Source organism: Protopterus annectens, chromosome 8.part1 (genome assembly GCF_019279795.1).
Source record: "Protopterus annectens isolate FY-2018-M chromosome 8.part1, PAN1.0, whole genome shotgun sequence".
Lineage (NCBI taxonomy): Eukaryota > Metazoa > Chordata > Ceratodontiformes > Protopteridae > Protopterus > Protopterus annectens.
The window spans coordinates 69,844,932-69,858,541 of record NC_056742.1 but is presented as its reverse complement, the minus strand read 5'-3'; positions in this window follow the sequence as shown (position 1 = coordinate 69,858,541).

Genomic DNA, 13,610 nt, shown 5'->3' with positions numbered 1-13,610 from the left:
CTTTTGGTTTCAGGATTTTGATTTTCAAGCTTATAGTGTTTCAGGCTTCTGATAGGGAACCATATATATATATATATATATATATATATATATATATATATATATATACATATATATATATATATATATATATATATATATATATATATATATATATATATATATATACATATATACATATATTTTATATATATATATATATATATATATATATATATATATATATATATATATATATATATATATGTATATATAAACAGATAATACGAATGAGCAAGACACAAATGAGTGACAAAAATTGATAGACATCACGAATAAGTGAATCACATTTCTTTCATTTTAAGTCTTATGTAGTTTACGTATGTAGGAGTCTGCAGGAAAATGAATGTTTGACCAAAACTGAGGTGGTTGTAAAAATGTGCACGATTGCAATGTAGCAGGTAGCATATATGTGTGAGTGTTAGGTAAATGGATACATTTAGTGTTATACCTAGTTGGTGTTGTGAATGTTATGTGTCCTTTTGTCATGATTAGTAGTACTGTAAGGGGAAGGGTTTTTAGTAAAATAATATGGAGAGTTCGGGGCAGGGGTACAGGTGGGGTTAGGATTAGAACATGTGAGTAAGGTGATGCAGAAGCTGTTTGATCTGGATTTTGTAACTGGAAAAGAAGTTTTCAATGTTTTGTGATTTGCTCATTTTGTGTGTTACTCATTTGTGCTGTCACTCAGTTTTTGCTACTCATTTAAGTGTCACTCTGATGATATAATCATGTATGTACATACACACACAGAGACACACACACACACAGACACACACACACACACATGTATATATATATATATATATATATATATATATATATATATATATATATATATATATAAAACATACACACATATAAATATATAGATAGATGGATATATGCATACATAGATAGAGGCAATCATCCAGCAAGGGAGGTTCCACTAGACCCAGAGACAATTCATGCAAAAAGGGAATGAAACTACAAATGCCACCCACATAATGATTAGAAATCTTCAGGACTGATCCTCAGATCTTGGCGCTATGAGGCAGACATCTACTGAGCTACTGTGATGTCCAGTAGTGGGAATCATAAATCTAGGAAAAAGGGTGACAGTTTAAACGAAGATAGATAAGAATATTTTCACAACAGTACAGAGTGAAAATGTGGTAATGAATCATCAAAGGCATTATTTCTAGATTTCATTTGCAAGGGAAAGGATTTAAGTTTTATAGCCTAGCCTTTCACAGAATATAAAAAACTATGTGAAATGAGCATTCAGAGTAATAATATACTGATAAGTGATGATGTGAATCAATAAATGACTTCAGTTTTTATTTTGCAAACAGTCTTCTTATTGTGTGTGGATCCTTTAACTTTCTTTATTGTGATGTATAGATGTGATCTTAGAGTTTTTTAATATATTTCACCATAGCTGTATATTTCAGTCATTTACTTAGGGATGACTAAACAACATTTTCTTGACCTCTGATGAATCAAACCCATCTTATCAAGTCAGCAGCTATCAACAATGTAAAGCAGCACAGACAGGGCCTTGCTCACCTACTCCAAAGGACACATTATTGTTGATTTCAAAGTTTTCCTAACATGGATCGGATTTTATTGTTGTTGTTGTTATTATTATTATTATTATTATTATTATTATTATTATTATTATTATTATTATTATTATTATTATCATTATTATTATTCCATGACTCACCGTTAATCGCATGGATAAAAGTTTATATTTCCTTTTTAGCATATGTGTCATTAGGCTGGAGAGGTGACTTCCAAACTTCTCTGCAGTCAGTGACTGAAGTTTTGTAAATCACTTTTCCATTTTCAGATTACGATGAGCTGCTTAGCAATTTCAAGGTTTCTGAGCTTCTGTACAACCCTTCAGCTGCCGTCTTGACTATTAACATGACAAAGGTCTTTCTCATGATTCCCTGGCAAGCAAATGCAACACATGTATTTAAAATAAACAATAAAACAAAAGTGGTATCTCACATTTGCAATGCTTGTTATTCAAGTTAACCAAACATTTTAACTAATGTATTAGGAATATTGATTTCCTGACTAGATGGCTAAGGTTTTATTCACTCTTTAAGCCACACATTTTATCCTAGCCACATAGTTTATTTAGTTCACAGTCTTCCCTTTGCATGCTCACATCAGGATTCATATGATTGGTTGAATACTCCAAACACACTGCATCCCTTTTCCCAAGATGCAATCAACTGGGAGACTGACTACAATTAATTAGACCATGGAAGGGTAGAGGAAACTCCACCATGGTAAAAAAAAGAGCTTCTGCACTGCAAGTCTGTGATATTGTTCATTGTCAGTCTTCACAAAAAGCTCATGATAAATGAGAGGCTTATAAACAATGTAAATTAGTCACTAAAATAAAGTGTGACTCTTAGCACTTTCTCATGTATGTTAACAAACCAGCCAAGAATAATGAAATTAGTTTGCAAAGATTATTTGTAAGGAGCATAACATCTAAATAAAATAATAGAAACCTTTGTGGAACAGTTACCAATTAAAGACTTGGATAGCTTTGTTGACCTATTGCTATCATCTGTAGAGGTTTCACTGAGCAACAAGCATTTCTGCCTTGAAAGTAAGTTTGCTTTTTACCCCTAGAAAATGACCATATCAAGGGTATTTCATAGTAGACATCACCATGAGTCCTTTGTGACAATTTTTTACTACAAAATAGAAGCAGTGGTACAACACAGCAGTTCTTCAATATCTAAACAGCAGTACTATTAGGTGTAATAAACTGCAGAGAATGTATCCTTATTTCTAATGCAAAACAGAAAATCCATAGCTACATATTAGCTTTCAGCTATGGTGCAGAGTATACTAACCTAGATTCTTAGCTAGATTCTTAGCTTTAGGAACAAGCAAACAATTAGGATCAGCCTCATATCATATTATTATATCAGCAGCTTAGTTCACTAGCCTAGGAAATCATTGACCCCTGGCTTTTTGTTGAGTTACTGCATGTCTCACTGCTGCACAGGGGCATTGCAATGGAGATAACATGCCACAGGTTCTTTCTTCTGGGCCACCCCACACAAGCTTATTTTTGCATGCTTTGCATGCTACTGGAGTACATGAGGCCCACAGTATCACAGCATCCTGCAAATGACATGCCAATAAACTTTTAATGCAGAATATTCATAAATCATCCTTATAAATTATATATAGTTCCGGTGCATTAGAGCAATGCAGCATAACAGCACGGATACTACACTATGAAATAGGATTGGGAATTGGGGTTTCACTGATCAATGAGCATCTGCGTTTTGACAAGATGTAAGGATGGGTTTCACCAGACAACAATCATGCATTATAATGATGCCATAGGTGGAAGGGTACAACTGGACAACAGTATATTTTCATTGATACTGGATATGAGAGGGGTTGCCCCTGAACTATGGATACTGCTGGTCTGACAGAAGATGGGTCGGAGTTCCCTAGAATGATAACCAGTCCATCAACAGTTTGGTCTGTGAAGAGGTAATCATGGGCCAGGACAATTATGTTAAGCATTATGAGACTTGGGAGGGAGACCCTAAGCAATGGGTAAAACTATGTTTAATTAGAGGGAGCAAAATTCTAGTCACAATAATTATTTTATATTACATTGGAGACCTATACTGTGTCACTATGCAATGATGGCTTTACTATATGTTCTAATCACTGGGGGCATACAGTATTTTTATTTTCTTTTTCACCAAAGCAATTTTATTAATTTTATTAACTAAATACAACTATTTACAAAGAAAGGTAAGGCAAATATACAATACAATTTCTGTTAACAACTCAAAATATAATATTAGCAAAAAAAAAAAATCTCTGTTCTTTTTAATGATTTTTCTCTAATAAAACTTAACCCAATGTTTATCATTTGTATTTTTGCAATTATATCTTAATTTAATGATACTGTTTTCCCTTTTAGAGAAATTAATAGCAATGTTCAAAAAATCCTTAAATATGGGAAATACAGTTTTCCATTTTTGTTATAGTTTTATAGCTACGGTCAATAAACTTCAAAATAATATTAACTGATCCTTTTTAATCCCATAGGAACTGGAGCATTCCCAAGAGTCAATGGTATTGATAAAATACAGTTGTTTGACCACAGAACATTAAATCTTTTTTTTATTTCAAACCAAAGTACCTACAGAATGTCAAAGGCAAAAAATGTGTTGCCAGCCTGCATTTGTGTTTTTTTGTGCCTTCAACATACCATTTCTTTGGATTTCTACATTTTTTTTAAATTTTATGTGGTGTAATGAAAATTGTGTTAATATATTATCAGGTGAATATTTTCCGATATAGAACAGTGGATGTAAAGGTTATCCATTTCTGAGTTAAACTTTTGGTATCCACATCTTTCACATTTTCTAAGTGATTTCAATCTAAGAAATTTGGTAGTTCTTTTTCTGTTTTTGTTGCTACTTAAAATTGCCTTGTACAACTTGGATACACTCTTTGAGAACTTATGTCCCCTTTAATAGCAGATAATAAACAACATAATAACTCAAGCATAACTTTACCCCACCCCCAGTGAATAGTATTTGCACTTTAGTAACTAAGATTTCTCTTATTCTCTGTATTAATACACAATATAGATTACTCATACTGAACATATTTACTAACCTATTCAAAGTAATTACCATATAACTTTCAAAGTAGTCAAACCAATAAACCACTCCATTAATTTTTAATACTTTCATATTTGATAAATCCAGGTTCTCTCAGTAATCACAGTGCTTATGATACTTTAAAAAATGTCAAATAATTGTATTGTATTTTAGGAGGGTAAACTCCACTTAAAATTGATTTAAGATTCAATAATATGTTGTTATTTACAATTTTAAATGTATTGAAAGTACATTTTGTTTTGTAAATGCTACATGTATCTTCTTGAAATAATTTCTATTGCACTTGATATGAATTATCAAACAAGTATACAAATGTTTTAAACAATGAGACTACTGAATATTTCTCAACATTAGGAAATTCAATTCCATTCCTCATTAACTTCCTATCTGGTATTAAACATATACAATGAAGTACATTGAAGAATGTACTACATCTTAGGTAATACTATCATCTTTAAATGTCAAGTTTAACACAGACAAAAGGAACATATTGTTCCATTTAACAACTAGATGACATTTCTAAGTTCTACGAAATTTCTTCAAATACTACTTACTACTAGTTATATCACCAGATAATCGTATCCCTAAATATCTGATTTTTTTCCTTGTTCCACTTTAACCTAAATTTTCTCTCCAAAGAAGGGTAGACAGATTGATTTAACAGTATTGTTTCTATTTATGTGTATTAAATTTCATTGCAGAAATTTCTTAAAATTGTATAATGGAGCTTATCAACTACTTGTTTTGAAGTGATATCTCCTACTGTTAACAAAATTTCATCTGCAAAGAATTGAATCTTAGGTTGACAGTATGAGGTCAAACTGAAACCTTAACTTTCTTGGCAATTTCTAATGCCATTGGCAAAAGATTGTACAACCAAAGCAAACATAATTATTGAGATTGGGCATCCTTGTGTGATCCTTTTGTTGAAGATAAAAGCATTAGAAATGAAATATACTATCTTGTCATATAGTTTTGATTCCATTTTAACCACTGAATTGAAATACATCAAGAACCCCAAAACCTACTAGCAATTTAAACAAGAGTTTCCAGTTTACTGTGTTGAATGTTTTGTTTTCTAGCATTAAACTTATTGCAGCCATTTTTAACTTAGTCTAAAATTGTGATTATTCTTTTCATATTATAATGAAGTATTTTTTTCTTTATTAATCATACTATCCATTATATTGCTTAGTTTATCAGCTAATACTGATGCAACATACATAAGTAATATTATTTAAATGGCAGTAGAAGAAGAGATAAAAGCTTTATCTTTCCCTTGCCTTAATATGGGGGAGACCAAGGAGAATTTCCATGGAACAAATACCATTTCAGTTTTTTGCATTGCTAAAAAATCATTAATCAGTATAACAATATTTTGATGGTAAATATAACATTTTGGAATGATTCCATCCAGACCTGATGCTTTACCTAATCAGATTATTTTAATTTGATCTCTTATATTGTCCATTGCTATTGCACTAGTTAAACTATGCATCTACTGAGTGTTCAACTTATTATCTATATTTTTTTAAATAATCTTATCATTCAGCAGTTCATTACTCAGTTTATTGACTTAATCACAGAAGCCCCTTAAAACTGGTAGCATGTCTTCAATATCTTTATTACTTAGGCATTATAAATATTGTTAACCTGACATTTTATAGATACCATTTTATCCCTGTTAACTAGTTTATGTAAGCCTTTTGGAGTCATTACATATGAGTGAACTTTAATTTTCTCTAAAGCTACTTCATTTTTGTGATTTGCATTTTCTGATACTGCTTTGCTATCTCTTTAATAATCTCAGTATTTTTTCAATGTTGGTGTTTTAATTTGGCTTTGTGAAGTTTACCTTGGATAGTAATTCACACAGTGTCCCACTGTTTCATCCTTTTTTTTCCTCAGAAATATATGTTTTAAAAGAATCCTATGAATAATATCACTTAGTTCTCCTTTATTATTAGATTACATATAACTGCCAGTTTCCTTTGCTAGCTTTCTCTAAGGTCATCAAATTAAATCATATAAGCTGGAATTCTAGATATGGTCATAAAATTCTTAATATCCATTGTTATATCAAAACTAACCGCATTATGGTCCAATAAAGGGCAGGCAAAAATGTTTACAGTTTCAGTTTTATTTTTCAAATACAAGGAAATGTACACTCTGGCAACAGTTGATGCAACACCCCAACAAGGTCCATGTTGATCGATTAACAACTCTTTAATTGAGTGTTGACTGATAAAAATAAAAAATGTCAAAACAACTTTAGACAAACCTCAGAGGAAAGTTATTTTTGCAGGGCACAACCCCCATTCACATCATGTGGGGGGGACACCCACCCCCAAACCTAAATACACCTACTTCATGGTCACACATCAGTGGAGAAAAAAGGAAACTCCATTGTTGGTAAAAGTTTTTCACCATAATTTCTCACTCACTCGAGCACTTACTCAAGTCAAAGTTTATTGACTGACCCATTCCCATTCTCACCCCGTGTAGAAAATGGGAAAAAGAGGAGTTGATAAAGATGATGATAAAGAGATATATATATACTCCCTACCAATTTGAATACCAAATACATATAACGAACAACTGCAAGAAAATTAATTATTCCCTGCAAACCCTGTCAAATCTCTAAGTTTTATATATTATATATTTATATTTTAACATTTTAGCTAAGGCTACAATTCCTGGTTTAATCTTAGCAAAAGTATCTAGTTTATATAATATACAATTAAAGTCACCAACTATTATTAAACTACCATTCAGATTAATTAATAGCATTTCTAAATATTTTTACTACTTTGGCTCCTATACTGCAAAACAGATTATTTTGAACTTCAGTTTTACTATAAAATACTATTTTTATATTCTGTTTTTAATAGTTGGTCTTATAGAATTTCTATTATAATTGTTGCACCCATTTTTTCTCTTTAAAGGAAGTAGAAGTTATACTTTCATATTTGTACTATCTAAACATTTCAAGTATTTTTCAACAGTGTGAATTCCTTTAAAAATCTCCCTTATTCAAACTTAAATATTTCAAAAAATATTTTCTTTTCCTACCACTATTTAAACTATTAATACTTAAAGAGACTATATTGAATTTGCTCCTAAGTTACACATACAACACAGCTATTTTCCCTTTGGATGCCATTTTGTTTGCATACCTTTGCTGTTCCAAATTTTATCAGTTACTTTACCTGCAGAAATATTTCTTTGCCTTCTTCTCTATCAACCTAACCAACATAATATCCAAACAATAATTAAAACTACTAATTTATAAATTAAAATATAATTACTCACAGATTTAACAGTTCCAAGTCTACCCAGGAATTTCTTAAGCAAACAACTAGTTCTGTAACTTTAAGAAATGCTATATCCTGCTAATACTCACAGACTCCTACTGCAGTTATTAATATATTATTAAGCATATTAAAATTAAAAGACTGGTGACCCATCTTTGCTCTTTATTATATATTAATCACAATCATCAGATAAGAACTTTAACTTAAATTAGAAAGCATTTCCTCCTTAATTTGAATTTTTACATAAAGTGAATGCCAAAACACACTTCTAGTTTGCATCAGTGTATAAAAAATGAAGAAATGCAAGAAACTATAACTGTAAATAAGTACTGAATCAAGTCACACATGTTGTTATTTAACTTGCAGTAAGAACACTGCTTTAACATAAGGTGCAGCTGCACATTTATTTCCCCCTTGTTTGGTGAGTAATTGATTCTAGAAGAATTAGTATTAAATAATCAAGAAAACAAAAAGATGCAGCATGTGGATTGGACACTCTAAATTGGTCACAGCTGTAATTATGTGTGTGAGAGAAAGAGAGATATGGAAGAACTACTGTGGCAGGGATAGTCACCTGTCAGTGTAACCTTTGGCAGTAAATGATTGTTACCGTTGAAGTGACACCCTGATCTCATGTGCAAAAATGGGATACATGCAATTTACCCTTTGAGAACATCAGGTTTTTCAGCTAAATGGCAATTCTGAATGTCCATGACTTTTTGTTTATGTCTATTTATGGACAATTTCAGGCCAACAAAGCCATACCCCACTAGCTGTGGACATGCATGTTTCTGCCTTCTTATGGCATCAGCAGCACAGCGTAAGTGGAATGTCTGGCTAGCATTTGGAAACACAGGGCTGTTATACCCAACTGATATCCATAAATCTTAGGGTAACTACAAAATATCCCAACTAACAAACTAAAACAATGAGTAAAAATTCACATAGAAAAAAACAATTGGTTAAAAAACAAAAAGAAAAATCTAGCAAAGCTAGACTTTCCCCTGCATGATTCCTTAAACCTCTTGCATTAGAGGTGACATGGGATATATGCAATTTACCCTTTAAGGACATCATGTGTTTCAGTTAAATGGCAATTCTGAATGGACAAATTCAGGCCAACAAAGCCATACCCAACTAGCTGTGGACATGCATGTTTCTGCCTTATTATGGCATCATCAGTTGGGTATGACAACCCTGTGTTTCCAAATGCTAGCCAGACATTCCACTTATGCTGTGCTGATGATGCCATAATAAGGCAGAAACATGCATATCCACAGCTAGTGAGGTATGGCTTTGTTGACCTGAATTTGTCCATAAATAGACTTAAAAGAAAAAGTCATGGACATTCAGAATTGCCATTTAGCTGAAATATCTGATGTCCTTAAGGGGTGAATTGCATATATCCCATGTCACCTCTAATGCAAGAGGTTTAAGGAATCACACAGTGGAAAGTCTAGCTTTGCTAGATTTTTCTTTTTGTTTTTTAACCAATTGGTTTTTCTGTGTGACCTTTTTACTCATTGTTTTAGTTCATGTGCAAAAATGCGAAAAAGGGGTTGTGGATGCATGGAATCAAGAAACCTGACAAACTTCTACTTGCTGTCATTTTGCTGCAAACTATTCAAGGTTATACGTGTAACCGAGGACAGTAACTTCAGATTTAATCAATTTCCCCTTTTTGTTGAAAACAACACTGTAAAATATTATTATATAAACATTCCAAGTATTTTCAAAAATTTCCTCCATCGAAACACATTTAATATTAATCAAAAATACATTTTCTCATGTAATGAAAAGTATTCCATCTCAGCTGTACTGCAACCTCACAACGGTAAAAAAGCCATTATGTGTAATCACTGATTTTTAAAAACAAATGCCATATTTTTTTTATATTTGACATAAGAAATGTTGGCCACAGGTATGCATTCCTCCTCTGCTGATCCTTTTCACTGATTCAGTTTGTGAGATGCTGGCATGCTTATCTGAGGAAAAAACAGAAATCATTTGTGCCTATGCTTAAGCTAGAAAAATGTCCTTTACCTTTTTTTAAATTACAGCTAATGGATACTATCAGTACCATCAATAGCTCATTGTTTCAACTTGGGCCGAATTGGCCACTTATTTAAAGTATAAAGTATTAACTGCTTGCTAAAAAAGAGCTAAGGTAAATATGGCTTTGGCTATTTAGAAAAGTCAGAAAAACTGGAAGATACTAAGTCATATGAAAATCTATATTATTAGTTAAAGTAAAAGATAAATCTTATCACTGATTCTCTTCAAGAAGAGAGACATCTGTCCTTCCTACTTTAATATTTATTCATTAAGAAGCCATGTATTGGGCTATTCAGAGATAATAGTTTACCACCTCCCATTTTTAAATAGCAACATTTTCTAAGTGGCTTACTCAAGCACTACTCTTTGTAAAGCAAAATGATTTTACTGATTTATTAAGTATCTTTGTTTTTACATTTATCTTCCAACCATTTTCCTCAGTTTGTCTCTGTAGAAGCAGTAGAATCCATTCCTTTAACATATTACAATATTTTAATCATTTAAATAAATGCTTTGTTTTCTTCTAAGTTGTCAAAAGTTTTTTGATCAACAGGGTTTATTCATTCATTCATTCATTCATTCATTCATTCATTCATTCTTCTAGCAGGAAACAATTAGTGGGTTTTAAAACCATTCTTTTTCAGTTTCTTTACCAAGGCAAGACAAGCTTTCCTTCTACTCACAATTATGGAGGAATACTAATCGCCAAATCTGACTGGAATTTATCCAAGCAATCCTCCTGTTCAAACAGGCTATACATCTGGTAAGAGTGAATCTTGGAAGACTGTTCTTTTATGATGAAGAAAAAGAAGAAGCCTATAATACTCTGTGAGCTCTTTATATCTCAAAGGACAATACGTCTGAGAGATTTAATGCCTTGGATATCCAGGATAACAGGAGATTAATTATATTATCATCTTCAATATTGTTCACTTATGGAATGAATTCCCATATTATTCCTTCTCACTCCATCTCCATGTCATCTACTTTCTTGGTTAACCTGTTATTTTGTTTTAATAAAAAAAAACTCATATTGTATATTGTTAAGTGCCTTTGTTCCTTTAATAGCAAACAACAGAACTTTGTCAGAATATATCAACCCTTAAAAAAGAAAATGTTAAATATTTTTGTGCAACAATACATGATTGTGCCTGCTGGTATAAATGTTTCCAATTTAACAAATAATGATTTTGCATATATCAAAATATATAATGAAACAATAATGATAAAAAAACACTGATCTACAATCATGTCAAATATTCTCTGCTTTCAAAATATATTTTATGTTAATCATCCAATTGAGACCAGGTTCCTTATTGGCATCAAGTAAAAATCTGCCACCTAACTTCTTCACATTCTAATAAACTATTCAAATCACCCTCTAAAACATTGTTCCCAATGCTATAGACACTAGCAGTAACAAAAAAGTAATTTTTTTGGGAAACTACACAGTTAATAGCATGTTTTGCTAATGCATTACTCTCATCATTGTGTTTAATCACAAGAACATGTTTATAAACTCACTGTAAGATCATTCTAGTAGTCGTATGTACATAGAAGCTCTCATAGGACAGCAAGTAACCAGATATACTATACTAACAGATTTACAAGTAAATTTCCCTTTAACAACAATTTTCTTGTTGCCAGGTTTGAAAATAACATTACACCCAATGTTAATATACCTGCAATATTTCCAGTGACAACAAGGGTATGTACCATAAATTCCACTAACAGACCATCATGATTCTGGTCTCTTTTCCTATAGCATTTTTAAATTACAAAACTTTTGTAAGTAAACTTGGGGGTAAAACCAGTAGCTTTCACTAAATCTGTGTTACCTGTAATCATTTTTCAATTACCTTTAATAATTTTCTTAACTCACTCAAGCCTAAAATGCCTTTTTGAATACTACCAGTTCACAACCATACATCCTTAAGGCATCCAGAAATTTTTTGGGTCTGACTTTTTTTATATAAGTAACTTACCAGTCAATAATAGGCAGTTTTAGGGCAAGGAGTTATTAACAAAATGACATAGATATTGTTAATCATTGCCACTTATAATTCATATTTTCATATTTATGCTCATATTTTGATAACTGTGAAAACTATATTTTATTGAGGTATATGGTATGAAACACCTATGTCAGAGACAGGATAATTCTCTGAAAATACTTATTTATATCAGACTATACTAGAAAGAGTGTTAGTTGTTTGTTAATAGTTATGGAAATAAGAAATCCCCAGGATTCAGCAAGCTCTGCATGGCATGCAGGAATAGTGCAGGAGCTGCTGGAGGCAATATGGCCACTGAGAGATCCAGGAACAAGCTCCAGGGATGTGCACGGGTGCTCCTGCACTATTCCTGCACAAACACAGCTACTGTATGCAAATTACCCCATTTGCAGGTGAAAACCATGCAAATGAGATGAATTTGCAATCCAGGAAGCTGGCAGCCGGCCATGCAGGACTAGTGTAATCTGCAGAAATGTACTCAGTTAGTAAACGAGTACATTTCTGCAAACTACAAAATGGAGCCATGATAGCTCCAAATACAGGGTGTATATAACATGTAAAGCATGCCAATGGCCAAATATATGGCCATTGGCATGGAAAACAGTTGCAAAAATAAATAAATAACTTTTATTTTTGGGGGGGCTGATTTCAGCTGTTTAAGCATAGGGCAGTGACATGCAAATGGAATCGGCCTGAAAATAAAAAAAAAAAAAACTTGAACTAAGCATTCTATCCAAAATCACAATTTTGCCATTATACTCAATGGCAGGCAGAAGACAACATGGCCAGTGAATAGTGGTTGCTAAGGGGGAAGGCTCAGTGTCAGACTTGTAACTAGGCATTAGCAGGCAATCCTATGCAAATGAGGGGAATGATACTGAATCCCAGATTCCCCTCATGGCTAGCCTGCACCCAACCTTGTAGGTGCAGGAAGACCATGGTGCAATCCTAAGCTAGCTCAGCTGACATCATAGAGAGGTGTGTCAGGCATACTGTAAGCTTAATGGAGTCCTGTGGCTCGGGTTTGCCCTTAGCTTAGCAGAGCTAAGCAAGGGGGTGTGTCTGAAGCTGCCAAGCACTCTTTACATTGCCTAAGGGGGTGTGTGAGCCTCGCACTGTGTTTTAAAGGAAAAAAAACATAAACCAGAAAATAGCAGCTCCATGCACATCTGAGCACCGTGTTTATGTGGCAAACCCCTGGGTTTAAACAGGAAGGCAATGGGAAGGGAAAGCAGCAGTAGGAAGGTAATCAAGGAGAACTAGCATAGCTGGCAGGTGAAATGTATCAGAATCAGCCAATTACACAGGCAGCAGCCCAGCCCAGCACACCACTATAAACTATGCAAACACCTTTCCCTCTGTTTTATCCCACAAACTCTACACCACCGGTGTACACAAGCAGGGAAATTTTACCAAACAAAAGCAACAAAATGATAGGGGCTGCAGGAGCTATCATACATCAATATGTGGAAGAGGCTGAGAGTGGTGAGGATGAGAATGCTGATGACCAAACCACA